We start from the raw sequence: 16,720 nt of genomic DNA on the forward strand, positions 1-16,720 counted from the left end.
TTCTAACAGTAGCGTGTGTGTCTGTTTTCTTATAGCAAAGCCGCATCGGGCTATCTGCTGTGTCTACTAAGGGGAATCGAACCCCTGATTTTTGTGTTGTAAATTCGTAGACGTACCAGTTGGGAACCTAACAGTAGCAATAACATACGTTAGCAGCATTACAAGATGTGGATAGTAGTAATTACAACTCAAGGAGTTTATTTTTGGTTTTAAAAATCAAAACTGTAGAAAGGCACATGGCATGTAGATTTAGAGATAGCCTTCAACGTTCTCTGCATTTTTTAAATTGTTCGCTTTTTGAATTAGGGGAACTAGCTGTGAAGTGATTAAATGGCATATTATAATTATGTCTTTTCCTGTCACCAAATATAAATGATATATCAGTAACTTTTTATTTTATTGTGGCCTGAATAGCTGGGTTGTTAGTCATGGGATCGACTCTGTCACTAAAAATGCTCGCTCTTTCAGTCATGGGGCGTTGTAATGTTACAAGCAATCCCAGTATTTGTGAGTAGATAGTGTTCCAAGAGTTGGTAGTGGGTGTTATTGTCCATCCCCTATATTTGACTTCAGAATCTTGGATGGTTAGCGCTGCTAGCACTCGAGTAGCTTTGAACAAAATTCGATAAACAAACTACAGTGGTACCTCGGTTCTCGAACTTAATCCGTTCCAGAAGGCTGTTCGAAAACCGAATCAATTTTTCCCATAAGAAATACTGTAAATTAAATTAATCCGTTACAGACCTCCAAAAATTACGCATTATGAAGCATTTTAAGTAAAAATATTGGTTATTTATACCTGTATAATAATACTTACATGCATAAAGTCAACCACAAGAACTATAAACACAATAAAAAAACAATAAATGAAAATTAACTGCACTTTACCTGTGCTGAGGAGAGTTGATTGTGTAAGTGAAAGGTGGTGAGGAACGTGGAGAGTAGGAGAGTTATTATTGTTTGGAAGGAGAGTCACCTTCCATAAAAACGTCAGGTAACTCTCCTTTTGGGTTTTTTTTCTCTTTTTCATCTCTTTGCACCGCTACAGACTGCTTGAGACTCACTGGACCTATTTCTCACAAAAACTTGTCTAATGAGGTTTGTTTCTGCCTGCATTTTAAAATGTTTTTGAAGTAAGACATGGCATTGTCATTGAAAAGGTTTATGCTGCGGTTTGCTACAGCTTTCTCAGGGTGAAATTTTTCCACAAATCTTTGTAACTCTCCCCATTTTTTACACATTTCCTTGGTTAGTGAACTAGGAACATCCTCCCTTCCCTCCTCCTCATCTGAAGACATTTCCTCAGTTGCCTTCTGTTGCTGCTTCTTCTGAAAGTCTTGGAGTTCTTCCGTGGTAAGCTCAGTGTTGTGGTCTTCCACCAACTCCTTCACATAATCACAACTCACATTCAAGCCCATACACTTGCCTAGTGAAGCAATATCCTCGACAACAGGCTCAGCCTCAAAGCCTTCAAAGTCTCTATCTGCTACTCAATCTGGCCACAATTTCTTCCAGGCTGAGTTCATGATCCTCAAAGACACTTCTCTCCAGGTTTTGTCTATGATCCTCAAGCAATGGAGGATATTAAAGTGATTTTTCCAGAACTCTGCGGGTTAACTCTGTGTCAGAGGTCACTTCAAAGCACCTTTGAAACGGTGCTTTGGTGTGGAGTTTCTTAAAGTTCGATATGACCTGCTGGTCCATGGGCTGAATGAGAGGAATCGTGTTAGGGGGCAAGAGCTTTACCGTAATGAAATTGTACTCCTCCACCAACCCGTCCTCCAAGACTGGTGGGTGAGCAGGCGGATTTCCCATCACAAGAAGGGCCTTGAGTGACAACTGTTTTCCCGTGAGGTAATTCTTTACACTTGAGGCAAGCACTTTATGGTTCAACACATAAGAAACTGCCTGATTACTCATGCTTTACTATTAGCCCTCCACATGATATTTAGTTTACTTTTCAGGACATTATTTTTTTTAAACCCTCGGGTTCTCAGAATGTTACACAAGTAAAGGCTTAAATTTTAAGTTCCCACTTGCATTACTACATAACAATAGAGTTAGCCTGTCCTTCATTGGCTTGTGTCCTAGCAGTGATTTATCCTTGGTGGTGTAGGTCCTCTTTGGCATTTTCTTACAAAAGAGGCTTGTCTCATCACAGTTGAATACTTGTTGGGGAATAAAACCCTGAGCTTCTACATAGTCCTTAAATTCCCTAACATATTTATCAGCAGCGTCTTTATTAGAACTGGCACCCTTCCCATGTCTCACGACACTATGTATGCCACTTCTCTTCCTAAATTTTTCAAACCACCCCTTCTAAACTTAAAGGCATCATTTGTATCAGCACTCGTTCCAGGGGTGTTTTTCAGGAGGTCAGCGTGCAGCTGCTTTGCTTTCTCACAAATGATGGTCTGAGAAATGCTATCACCAGCTAACTGTTTTTCGTTTACCCAAATCAACAACAGTTTTTCTACCTCTTCCATTGTTTGTGATATTTGTTTCGTAAGCACTGTCACTCTTTTTGCAACATCAGCTCATTTGATGACCTCTTCATTTTTCAGTTTGGTGCAGACTGTAGACTTCACCATACCAAACTGTGTAGCAAGGTCAGACACGCAAACACTACTATTATACTTTGAGATATCTTTTCATCTCTGTTGTGGTTCTAACAACTTTTGTTTTTGGTTTGCTGCTTTCATTATCCTTCTTTGACCCCATGGTGGCTTATTTAATCAGAATATTTAGAAAAACAACAACAAAGAAAAACGAAAACGAGAACGTTCACAGCAGATTTTAGCGGGGGTGTGGACAGAGTGACAGGTGCGGGTAAAATGTTTTGGGCAAGCTTGGCGTGAGCCGAAAATGGTCGAAGGGTCGTTTGGGTCATCAGTCGGGTTATATGGGGTTCGAGCCACGACAGTTTGGTTCGGAAACCGAGTTTATGTTCAAAAACCGAGACATTTTTTTTCTCAAGCAATACGTTCGAAAACCGAATTGTTCGAGAAGGGAGTCGTTCGAGAACTGAGGTACCACTGTATTCGAATATTGTTGTTTTTGGACATTGGCTTATCAAAGGAAGATTAAGCTTTATGGATTCGTAGAATACATACTTGCCCTTCCATCTTCTGGTATCTTCCCAAAGGCATCGATTTAAATTTCTTTAATAAATTTCATGAAAGTTCTTTTTTTGGCGGGGGGATTATTGTTAATCGAATATTTTTATGACCTGCTTAAATAAATCTAGCTTTTCCTAGTAATCCTGGATAGTTTCTTTAGGTCTTACATAGTGACAATCTGGCAAATGACTTAGGAATTTCGAAATAAAATTCACTAAGGATCCCCTGCTTTTTTGTTCCATATTGAAGTAGTGATCTTAATTTCCTTATTTGATCTAATTTCTGACATCAGTAACAAAGACCAGTCTCAACAATACCCATGTAGATATCTATAGCACATAAACCTTTCTTAGTTTCGATTTGGTGTACACGGGGATAACATATTTTAAGTCCGATTTTGCCAGTTTTAACATAACTGTATGGAAAATCGAAAGAATAAACATCTCTAGAACTCTCAACAACTGATTACAGGGAATTTTAAAGACAATCTAAACTTGTCGTCGACGCGAAAATAGTGACGGAAGTATGTATTTTACTATTTCGATATAAATAAACAATTATGTGGCATATTAGAGGCTGATAGCATATACTTTGTATTTCACAACTTTTTTCCACCTCTTGCTTTTCATTAATAGAAACTGAAACATTTCTGCAATATCTATGGTAAGTTACTGTAAAAAATGAAAGGTACTTAATCTTTCTTTCCACGTGGCCAATTAGAACCAGCACATGCATCTGGCATATTATTATTATATATACACAAATGTGTATGTTTTCTTATAGCAAAGCTACATCGGGCTATCTGCTGAGCTCACCGAGGGGAATCAAACCCCTGATTTTAGCGTTGGAAATCCGTAGACATACCACTGTACTAGCGGGGGGCTATAAATACCAATGAAATACCAGAAATGAACATAACCAAACACAAATTGCCATAGATCTGTACTTGAAAAAAATCAATCTTGCTTAAAATTAAATTAAATAGTCAATACAGTGAAATGATTTTGAAATCCAAAGTATACAACAATAAGTCAATTCCTGATTATATATTGTCTACTCACAAATAAAGAAAAGCTTGGATTTCATAAAATTAATAAGTTCATTCTCATAGTACTTCTGTATAATAAGAGTTGATACAAAAACACTAGAAACATGACAGTTTCTTATATTCAAATATAACTAAATATTATTAAATATTACATCATATAAACATATTTTAAGTACTACAATGTAAATTTGTGTTAGACAAGGATACTTAGTATAACCATGACATAGTTTGGCTACTTATATTAATAATTATTAAGACCCGTATAGTATAAATCTGGTGTTTTTACAGGAACCGGGCATTAAGTTAAAATAATATTTTACATATGAATGTGAAATTGATAATTTGTAAATATTGAGAGTTAAACACCTCATTCAAAATTGTCAAATTATTCGAAACTTTCTTCCATCAAATCTTTGATAATTTATGCACAAATATATGCTTAAAGTTGAAATATCCTAAAGCATTTCTTGCCAAATGATCGTTGCTTTACAAAAAACGTAACAAAGATATCAATATTAACAGAAAGTGCATGATTACACCTCGGAGATTATTTTATTAATATACGGTTGCAAATTACAGATATCCATATTACAAAAGAGACAAAATACACCACTGTATTTTACCTTACAGGATGTTTATATTGATATATCTATATCCTGTTTATATGCAAACTCATGAGTACGATTCTTGCTCCTAGGAAAGTCACATTGTCTACAGTGACATTAACTAAGAATTACATAATTTCAGTTGGACATTAGCTTAGAAATATTCTATTTCAGCTAGACACTAATTTGCCATTATGTTATTTCAGCAACACACATTATGTTATTTCAGATGGAAACGAAACTGGCATTATGTTACTTTAGTTGGACACTAACTCATCGATGCTATTTAAACTTGATACTAACTTAGCATTATGCTACTTCAGTTGGACACTAACTCATAGATGCTATTTAAGCTTGATATTAACTTAGCATTATGCTATTTCAGTTGTTTGGTGTGTTGTCCTTAAGCACAAAGCTACACAATGGGTAATCTGTGATGTGCCCATTATAGGTATCGAAACCTGAATTTTAGCATTGTACGCCCTCAGATTTACTGCAGAGCCGCTACTGCAGTTCAGAACTAACTTATAATTATGTCAGAATTATTTCATGTTGATAATAATTTAACCTAACTCTGTTACAACTTGAGATTCACTTATAATTACTTCGGTAGTAGGATAAAATGATATTTTGTTTAGATTTGGTATTAATTTTTTTTCGAGTTATTTGAGATTTCCACAAATTAACAATGCAATATTTTAGCCGGCTCTAGCATAACCGTAACTTAGCATTAAGGTTCTTTAGTCTAACATTACATTTCTCCTATTTCATATTGTTTTAGCACGGTGACAGTACCTAAAAATAACATTGCATCTGGATAGTATTGCGAATAAAAAACAAATCTTGTTGATGTTTTTATATTAGACATAAAATCAATACGCTATCTTAAAGATCAATTAACGCACATTGTTGTCTTCAGTTTCTCCGCTGAAAAAAGTACCATTTACATTGCATCAAATTTTGCACTATTTATAAACATAATAATATCCACATCTATATGTACAAGATTGAACTTATATCAAACGCGAAGAATTGAAGAATGAATTTTATATTTGAAAATTTCGTAGTTTTAACCTTTGCATCTTTACCTACGGCATGAATTTCAGATAGAAAATGTTTCAAATTACCTTTTATGCGTTTCAGACTTTACTAACAGGATGTAACCAAAATAGACATACGGCGTCGTACAAAGATTGTTATTAGTATTACATTATATGATTTAAGTACAATAAAGTTGCGCTACGTCAGTTTGATAAACAATAATAACATTATCTTATGTAATCTTAGCAGCTAAGAATTACGTTCTGTCAGCTTGACAGTATATTAGCATTACGTTATGTAATCTCAGTAGCACAAGGTTCTGTTAGTTTAATAATATGTTATCACTAAATTGTATTAGCTTACTACTAGTAATATCTTATCGTTAAGATATTTCTGGTAAGCATTTACTTAAGTCTACATTGTTTTAGATATAAAAGGAGAACAATCTAAGTTTTATTAAACAAATTCTGTGAGAAAAACTGATGATAATTCAAGTGGTATGCAGAATGTTAAACAAATATGCATACAATGTATTATTGCAAAGTCTGAAATCTAAATCGCAATGGGGCAAGACTTGAACTCTATTGTTCTCAACACAACAATTAAAATTGATAATTTGTGTGTTAGAGCATCTTCACTCACGCCACAAAGCAGAAAGCTCTATTGAACAAACAATAACAAAGTAACATTTTACGTCACTGTACTTAATGCCACGACGGTTGCTCCTCACAATTGTCAGATATATTTAAAACTGATTAGATAATACAAGTCGGTTCCACCTTTATTGTCTACTGTTAAGAACATTGTGAAACACGTACTGCAGTGTTATATAGGTTTATTAACCCCTGACAGAAAAATAACTCAGATAAAACATTTATTTTATTTTCACAAATATATATCACTGAAAATAATTAGAAGTTATTTATCGTTGATCAAGGTTATAGAAATTAAGCCTAAATAAATGTTATTCTAAGAAAGTGCTTTTAGAACTTATAAAGCGTTATTGTTCTAATATTTTAAAAATGAACTACATCAGTTTAATACTTCTTGTTTTTTTGAGTGTTCACTTCTGTTTTGGATCAGTTGCTTTAAAGACTGACAGACAGCAAACAATCCAGTTTTGTGGTATTTAGCAACATGATTTCTCTGTATATTACAGTTGATTGTTTGGTTTGGTGTTTTATGGCACAAAGCAACTGGGCTATTGCGCCAAATATCCGGTAAAAATTTAAAATTAAAGTAAAATTAATAAAAGGAAATTAAGGTAAAACAAAACAAAGTTTAATAAAACATAAATAGCAGTAAAACAAATTTTTACATCTTGTCTACAGCGGTAAGAGAAAAACTACAGTAATACAAGTTGTAAAGGACTTTCTGTAGCATAATTGTAATTATCATAAATCACCAGGAATACTAACAGATATCTCCAAAAACCACCGTTAGTCACCTGAAGTTGGCCTTTCCAGTCCTGGCTTCGAGTTATTTGACTTCACGGCCATTTTCTAATTTCAAACCAAACTAGATGTACTTTGATTTTTAATAGGGAATCACATTAAAAAAGGTCTAATTATAAATTAAAAAAAACTTAAATGGCATTAAAAAGATTAATAGCCTTTAAAAAATAAAAATAAAACATTTCCAAGGTGGGCATTGTCACCATCACCAATAAAAAAGTCTAACGTTACGGATAAACCGTGGGACAGAACATGTTTAAAATGGTGCCGTCGTTGAGAGTCATAACGATGGCAAGAAAGTAAAATGTGGCTTATTGTGACCTGAGTGTCACACAGACAACACATTGGTGCCTGACTCTCAGATAAAAGAAAACGGTGAGTCTAGTTGGAACAACTTCCTATTTCCAATCCTTCCGGCAGCAAGACGGCCAAAGTCCAATAGAGGGTTTTATTTGGAAAAGCCTGTTTTCACGTTGCTGACTCCAAGTCGACTGCCAACTAGCACGGAGCCGAGCCTTGAATACAGGGCCATAGTCCATGTATGGAACAAGCACAACGATGATAGTGCCAGAGCAGATAGATTTAGCTGCGGTGTCGGCGAGCTCGTTCCTGCGAATACCAACGTGGCAAGAATCCAGAAAAACTAGATAAAAGTGGATGTTAAAGAGAAATGGGTCAGTCGGTTTTGAATATCGACGAGAACAGGGTGTGAACTAACGTCAAGCGATTCCAGGGCCAGTAGAGAACTAAACGAGCAAGTATAAATAGTGCAGTTTGAGTACTGCTTTGTTTCTATGTGATCCAAGGCAAGAGAATTGATTATAGTTCAGCAGTGAACACAGAAGCTATAGAGTAGATTCTGCACACAACCACCGAACCACAACAAACCATGGCAGAGCCACACATTCACCTGATTTCGAACCATCTGTATAAATAGGAATGGAAGGATAGTTCAAAAGATGTTCAGAAAATAGCAGACAGTATTTCCAATCAGAAGTGTTTGCTTTTCTCAGATGACTTAAAGATAGGTCACATTTTGGAACTGTAAGAAGCCATGGTGGGATGGGCTGACCAGTGGATACAGCAACATTATCCAAGGATAGAGCCATTTTATCCAACTACACTTGGATACAAAGGCCAAAAGGAGCAATAAGAGATTGTCTGTTCTGAAAAAGTATGGCTCACCGAGGAAGGAAAACACAACTCCAGGTGGGATGCTGTGGTAAGGAAAGAAGTTTCGAAGCATACAGTAAAGACAGTTGCAAACGGCGGAGGTGCAAAGAAGGTTCATGAGACTATGTGTAAACTCTGAACTGGGAACGTGCGGAAAGCCCAGGAGCAGAGCCGAAGTCCTTGATCATGAATGGGGTTCAGCATCTTTAAGGCCGAGGTCCAGACAGAGCCATAGGCTTGTGCTCCATAGTCGAGTTTCGATCGAATAAGAGCCCGATATATCTTTAGCATAGAACATCGATCCGCTCCCCAAGTGATGGAAGAGAGGACACGGAGGATGTTCAGTGCTTTTGTACATTTGACCTGTAGCTGCTTGATGTGTGGTATAAAAATCCACTTACGGTCAAAGATAAGCCCCAAGAACTTTGTCTCAGGGACCACAGGCAGCACAACTTTGACGATACGGAGTTCAGGTTCGGGGTGTATACCCCGTCGGCGGCAAAAGTGCATGAAACGGTTTTAGAGAGAGAGAGAAATTAAAGCCGCTTGCTATTTCCACTTCAGTAAACGATTGAGGGCAGTCTGTAGCTGCCGCTCAATATATCTCATGTTCAACGACTGATATGAGATGTGAAAGTCGTCGAAATTGTGCCCGTTTTCAACAATAAGAGGGAGTTGTTCAGTGATGGCATTAATCTTTATACTGAAAAGTATGACACTCTAGTCACAGCCCTGAGGGACTCCAAGTTCCTGTAGAACAAAAACGGGAAAGTGTCGAACCCACACGACTTGGAATCGCCTGTACATTAATTTTTTTAATAAAAATGGGTATACCTCCATGTTGTATAATAAGCTCTCTCAATGTCAAAGAATACTGATACAAGATGTTGTTATTTGAGAAAGATTTCTCTGATTAACGTTTCAAGTCGAATCAGGTAGTTCATGGTGGAGTGCTGTCGTCGGAACCAACATTGGAGGAACCAAACAAACCGAGCATTAATCATCCTCTTCAAGGTTTTATAGAAACAGCTCGTCAAAACAATTGTTCGGTAGTTTGAAGGAATCTTGGGATCCTTCCAAAGCTTAGAGAAAGGTAAGACAATAGCCTGGCACCAGGCATCATGAAAAACATTCTCCTTCTAGATCCCATTGAAAACAATCAAAAGAATAGCAAGAGAAGCTGGAGATAGATGGCGCAACATTTTGTAGTGTACATCATTAGGTCCGACCAGTGTACTGCCAGATCAATGATGGGCCAGTTTGAGTTCCACCAGTGTAAAGGGACGATTATAGTCATAGCAACAATCAGTTTGAAGGAAAAAAGGTGATTGCTTTGCCCGAGTCTTAATGGCTAAGAAGGTGGAGGAAAAAGCAGAAGTTCTAGATACCCGGCAAAACCTTTCACCTAGAGTATTGGCGATGCTCCGGGTATCAGCTACTTCTTTGCCATCAGAGAGCAAGATCAAATGGGGGACAGAATTATATTGCCCTGATCTTTCGAATCTTGCCCCTATTGACTTTGGTACTGGTGGTAGAATATATGCTGGTAATGAACTTAATCCAAGATTCCTTCTAGCTTTGCTGTCTTACCCACTGAGCATGTGCACATGCATGCTGGAAAGCGATGCGGTGCGAGAGTGTGGGATACCTACGAAAAGCATCCCAGCCCGGTTTTTGAGCCTTCCGTGTCATGTGCCAGCCAGGATTTCACCACGAACGAGGCTATCGTGGAAACATGTCGAGGTTTCAGGAATACACTGAGAAGCTGCTTGTATAATACAGTCAGTTACTGCTGCCACACAGTCGTCTATTAATGGCTTACAGACGATGGCAGGATCAAGTACTGCGAGAGCAGTGAAAGAGGGCCAGTTTGCTTGATCCAGCTTCCACTAGGGCACGCGGGTCGGGTGGCATCGATCACGTCTAGTTTCTCTAAAGGTTATAAGAAAATGATTACTGTCTCGTGAATTATTTTGTCAATTCTCCATGAAAAGTGGGAGAATAGTGAAGGGAAGCAAGTTGAGAGATCAATACCAGTAAAGGACAGACTAGGTGCATGTAAATAAGTAGAAGAACCGCTAATAAAAAGAAAAAGGTTGTAATTAGAGAACATACGCTCCACTGAGCGACCCTTCCCATCAATATCAGCACTTCCCCAGAGGGGCTGATGTCCATTAAAGTCCCCCAGGATTAGAAAGAGAGACGGCGACTGTTCACTGACAGCATCAAGGTATGATTGATCATAGGTCTCGTCAGGCGACAGGTAGAGAGAACTAACAATGATGGTACGACCAAAGGAAACAAGGATGGCTACGGCCTCGAAGGTTGTGTCGAGTGGCAAACACAAGGTGGGCACATGCTGATCAACCAACACTGCCACCCCTTCATGCACTCGTCCATCACACAGCCTGATATTTCTGTACAAAGAACGCCGCCGAAAGGTGCCTGTATCAGCAGGTTTCAGAAATGTTTCCCGTAAGGAAAGACATACAGGATGGTAGGGAGCAATCAGTGTTTTAATGTCATTCAGATTAGAACGTAAACTTCGACAGTTCTATTGTATCAAGGTGCCATTTTTATTTACGTGTAGGCGAATTGAGTGGAAAACCTTTCTGTTTTCGACCACGTCTTTCTTCTTTACTGTCTTTATTCGAGGGAGGTTGATTGGACAGGTCTTTGCTGTTGGAAGAGGATTCCAGCGACTGAGGACGTGAACGAATAATCGTTTTGCATTTTGGGGTGGGAGAAGAAGATGTATCCGAGAAAATGTCTGTACCCAGAACCAAAAGAAGTGGATCTTGGGATTTGCTGGAATGTATGTTAAGGAATGGGTGTTGAAGTTGATTCATCAAATTTTTTAACCATGGCGGTCAAAAGATTTTTTCATTTGGCTTGAGAACGATTCTTTTTGAGGCACAGAGAGATCCATCTGCACTCCCACTGTATTAATGGAACGAAGTGCAGCAGCATACGCCCGAAATGAAGTGGTGGACAGGAACTTTTGAGCCTCAGGGTAAGTAATGTTGTGAATTGTTTTCCAACGATGCACCTCTTTTTCTCCCAATTATTTACGGTAAGTACGAAAGTAGGACTGGTGAGAGCCATTGCAATTGACACAATGAGGGTCCGTTTCACACTCATAGGCACCATCTTTACGAGTGGAGATACGCCTCACTGCAAAAACTCCTTGGTTGGAGAGACCATCGAGAATCTATGACTCGGGGATGTTCTTCAGATACCTCTTGACAATAACTCCTCGTGACGAATTCAAAGTAACATAAGGTGTAACCTGAAATGGTGTATCCTCAATCGCCTCTTAATGCAAGAGGAGTTCACTGTGTTGAGATGTGGATGTTTCCTCTAATATGTCACCTGGGAAAAAGGAAGACATCTGATCTAAAGGTTTGTCTGAAAGAGAATGCAGTATAAGAAAATGAGTTGCAATAGGTGTTACAGATGTTGAAGATTACTGCTCAGAATCTTCAAGACATGGTCGTTTACTTATGGACTGTTGTTTCACTGTTTTTCTTAAGTTTTTATTTACAGAATCCCTAATAAAAGAAGGAATATTTTGGTGCCCACTGAACCCACCCACCATGGAGCCCTACGAGAGAAGCACTACAATGCCAAACAAGGACACTGTAGCAAAGACAGGGTTTCGTGAACACTATACCCAAACACCAACATCAGATACAATGTCCACAACACATGTTGAGAATATCCAACACCGGTATTTTGTTGACCCTAGCCCAAGTGGAACAGCTGATGGACCCGAGCGGGGCCACCCCAAAGCCGCCCGTTGATTTTATTTTGATTTTTAATTACTTCATGCGCTTCTTTTAGTGCGCATACTCGATGCCACACCACACTGTTATTTTCTGCTTTAACCATTGTAACATTTTGTACATTCTCAAGGTCTGTGGTAACAATTTGTTTAACCAGCCATTTTGTTAGTAGCCATCTTGTGGTTTTTTACTGTACAGAGTAAAGCACTAACTCTCCCACTGCAATTCACTTGAAAAGCGGTAATTTTCAAGTATAGATAGCGTTAAAATCGATTCATTTTTCAAAGGCTAGATTTGATCTTGAACCATTACGAAACCTCAGTTAGATCTAATTACTACTTTAACATGAAAATCACACAAAAGATTCTAATAAAAGTTTCATTGCTCTTAATGCTTATATCTATTGGATAATTAACATATGCTATAAAAAAAGCAACACGGAATGGCATATTCATGTTGGTTAAAATGTTCATGATTTCTGAAGCAAATTTTGTATAAAATTAAAGGTGTGAAAGCATTAAAACACCAGACTAAGGCTATATTTGCAGGCGATGTTGAAGTTGGAAAAAAATTAAAATGCATTGGGTAGTCTATTCTAAAAGTATATTACTAGAAAATAAACATAGAATTCTCTAATTTCTTTAGTAATTTCGTATGACGTGATTACTCAGACAAATGTAGTTAGTAAGTAAATGTAAAGCTCAACTATACGAAGTTATATTGCCAGTAATTTATTCAGTGACACACGGTAACTATTTCACGGTACAGAGAAAAGGAACTCGAAAACGCCGTAAGGAGCGTTAGAGAAATGGTAGAATAATTAATAGTTGTTTCAAAATTACCAAAGCCTCGTGTATGAATAAGGAAGAGCCATGTTAGTTAATGGATATGATGATTAAAAAACATTGTAACTTTATATTATAGTGGATCCTGCTATAACTTTGAATCTCCACGTGGTTATATGTTATTTTGTTATTCTTGTGTTATTTTAAAAATAATAAAACAAGGAACAAAATAACTAGAAAGATCACGTATGGATTTAGTTGTAGACTATATGCAGCATTATTCAGTTGTCGAAAATCAAAGTTGAGATACATTTCTTCCAGAAACATATGACGTTCCTGGAACACTACATTTTATTTTTAAAAATTATTTGGCTGCAGTATATCTAGACTTGTTCACTGTTCTTAGCCTCTGTTTACTGCTCCAGTGACTGTTGCGTCAACTGAAAGCTCTCAAAGATGATATATTAAAACTAATCTGAGGTCTAAGGAACGCCTTACACTGTTGGCTACATTTTCCACAGCAAGAAAGGCTGCAAGATAATTGAGTTTGCAAAATTCTGTTAAATAATTTATAACAAAAACAATATTGAAAAATAAATATCACACTTTGCCTTCTGTATAAAATGTGTGTATATTTAGAGACTTATTATATATCTAAGTAGATAAAACAAATTATTTCACTTTAGCATTATATTTACATGTGGAGAGAATTGCAATTAATTGCCTTAAAAAAGGCCCAGAATTTTGTTGGGATGTCCTTTGTAACCACATTTACTCATATTGTTAAATATTGAGTTAAAAGTATTAATGAATCTTTATTTACAGTCAAAAACAACGTGTTAACGAAACATCTGTCAACTGCAATAATCTAAAATTTAATCACACTGCTAAATTGTAGAACAAATGCAAGTAATTATTGTCCTATTCTACAAGACTAAAGTCGTACAGCTAAACAGGAGTGCCCATACAGCTTATTATTGCCCAATTATATTATATTTAACTTGCTCTGCTAAAGTGGAATGTTATAATAGAATTACTACAGCGTAGAACTATAACATTTAACCTCAATGTTGAGCTTAAGTGTTCTTACTGTTTCGTCATTGTAACTGTTTTCTACTGTAGAAGTTGAAATTGAACTCTTATACTATAAACGTTTACGTGACTTCTTTGATTTACGCTGAGAACAACAACACGTCTAACAGTCCAGCCAAGAAAGACCTTTAGGTATTTAAAGTAAAACAAAGAGAAGGGATAAACAGTACAGTATTTATTCAAAGAGAGTTTCGGATACATGGAAATGGTTTAGTTATATAAGTACAGCAAAACTAAATCTTAAAGATTGGCATTGAACTGCAATGAGAGATAAAACCTTAGCTAGATTCATCGTCATCATGATAGAAATTCTTTACTTTGTATATTGCTTCGTTACGAATAAAATCGGATCTTACCTCCAGGTAGAACAAGATGAATGTCACACACTCCCTACAGCTGTTCCTACAGTACCAGTACCAATTCTGTGTTATAGTCTGACAGAAGGAATACTAATGATCTCCTGTCACCTTGAGTTGAGGAGGCGAGAAAATGTTTTACACTCCCTCTAGTGGATTTGCTGTCTACTGCGTAAACGAATTACGGATGAAAGAAAGAATCGTAAATATGTCGTTGGTTCTTTTTATTTTATTCTATTGTACGTTTTGATGACTTTGGTAATTATAAAACCTCCTACGTTCAATTAGCTTGGAAAAGAGATCGAACACAATACAGCTAGCACTGAGTGATACACGACTGTTTGATTCCAACTTGTACATCATTTGAAAGCTTTATGGTCGAGTAATAAATCTTTAATACTACAAATGAACTGTACTGAACATACGAATGAAAAAAGAATCAGTGCCAATGGCCTCGTATTTTGATGTAATCTCAGTATCAAATACTTATTTCCACAAATCAGCTCACAAACCATGAAAACGTGAAATGTGGTGGCAAACTAGGTATATTTATTTTAAATAGCTTACCGAAACGATATTAACTTATTGGTAACGTTTCTATTTAATATCGTATATCCCTATGTAAATGGTAAATTGGTAAGTCTACGGATTTACAACGCTAAATTCAGGGGTTTGACTCCCCTCGGTGGACTCAGCAGATAGCTCAATGTGACTTTAATATAAAAACACACATGCACACGCGATAAGTTTACTGACTTACAACGCTCAACTCTGGGAGTCTATTCCCTGTAGTGGGCACAGCAGAAAGCTCACCGTGGCTGTTCTCCAATAAAATAACTGACTAGAAATCCCTATGCAAATGCAGTTTGATGATAATGCATAGAGACAATATTTGTCATAAAAGTGATTTAGTGTTGAAGGCTTGCACGTGTCTACACAATGGCGGTCAGAACATACAACAAGCTTTCTTGACAAAGTTCTTAACTTTGTTTGTTAGGGGACTTCAAATTTTACAAAGATATATTATACAAAGATGGTGTTTCACCATATACTGTAACCATCACTTCAGATTATGACGCAATTAGACAGTAAAAAATAAAATAAGATACTTGTATTGGTAAAACATGTGTAAGTATTCTGAGATATACAATGAACTGTAAATATTTATCCTCTATCTCCAGTATGGAGAAATTCAAAATAATACGAAAAATTTAAAATAATAAATTTTAATGTTACAAACATAGTGTTCTTATGTAAATTTTTGATTTAGATTAACAATGAAGATAAAATCTTAATTTATATTTACATGGACTAAACTGAAAGCGAAAAACAAAAACAAAGTGATTTGGCTAAGTATCACATGACTAAAGTCTGATGAGTTTGTACAGCGCCATCTTATGACTAGATAAATCAACTATGACATTTGGTTTGATCTAACTAATTATTCTGGAAAGAAATTCCAACTTAACGATTGTTTCTATTTATTTATTTTTAATTGTTGTACTCATGTTCTAGTTCTATTCTTGTTTCTTACTGGTTTATCTTAACAACGGGGACATCTAAGTGGGCGATCAGTCGATAAGTCTTGAAATTTATTTATGTATCATGAGACTCCACACAACATCGAACGAATCCTTATAACGGCAAAACGTTTTCAGCTTATCTAGTTTACTTGGACATGACATGAGTAGACCGTTATATTGCAGTGTATGCATCTACACACAGCAATAAATAATATTATTTTCTACAAAAATGAAATCGTACTTAACCTCAAGTCTACGGATTTACAACGCTAAAATCAGGGGTTCGATTCCCCTAGGTAGACTCTACAAATATCCCAATGTGGTTTTGCTATAAGAAAACACACACACACATCATCATCAAGTTTATGAGTATATAAAGTAATTATTTTCCTATATTATTCCTACGTTAAATGGTTAGAAAAGTATTTCCCGAAAATCTTATTTCAGTGACGTAGGCAAGAATATTACAATTTGGAAAATGTTTGTGACTTACAATATATATGGTCATACTTATAGACATTTATAAACATTGTTTCATAAAAATCAGTTACAAATATTTTAAAGGAAATAAAACTGTGGATTTTTTCTTTATATTTGATACATTACCACTGCAAATATAAAATAGAGCGTATAGAATCTGTAATATGATAATTATGATCCGGACAGCGGTAATCTTACAATGCTAAAACTCGGTGTTTGATTCCCCGCGGCAATTATGGTTTTACTCTAAAAACAGAAG

The 16,720-nt window shown here is 36.4% G+C and overlaps 1 protein-coding gene across 2 annotated transcripts in view; it reads right to left on the reverse strand.

Annotated features, from left to right (window-relative positions):
• The window catches only part of LOC143252706 (SPARC-like), a 39,070-nt gene extending 24,439 nt beyond the window's left edge, over window positions 1-14,631 (reverse strand). For both annotated transcript variants that reach the window (XM_076505266.1, XM_076505265.1), the window contains exon 1: window positions 14,459-14,631. The gene's annotated coding sequence lies outside the window, so the exon portion shown is untranslated. The remainder of the gene's footprint in view (window positions 1-14,458) is intronic.
• Window positions 14,632-16,720: the final 2,089 nt, after the last annotated feature.

This window comes from Tachypleus tridentatus, chromosome 6 (assembly GCF_004210375.1).
Source record: "Tachypleus tridentatus isolate NWPU-2018 chromosome 6, ASM421037v1, whole genome shotgun sequence".
Lineage (NCBI taxonomy): Eukaryota > Metazoa > Arthropoda > Merostomata > Xiphosura > Limulidae > Tachypleus > Tachypleus tridentatus.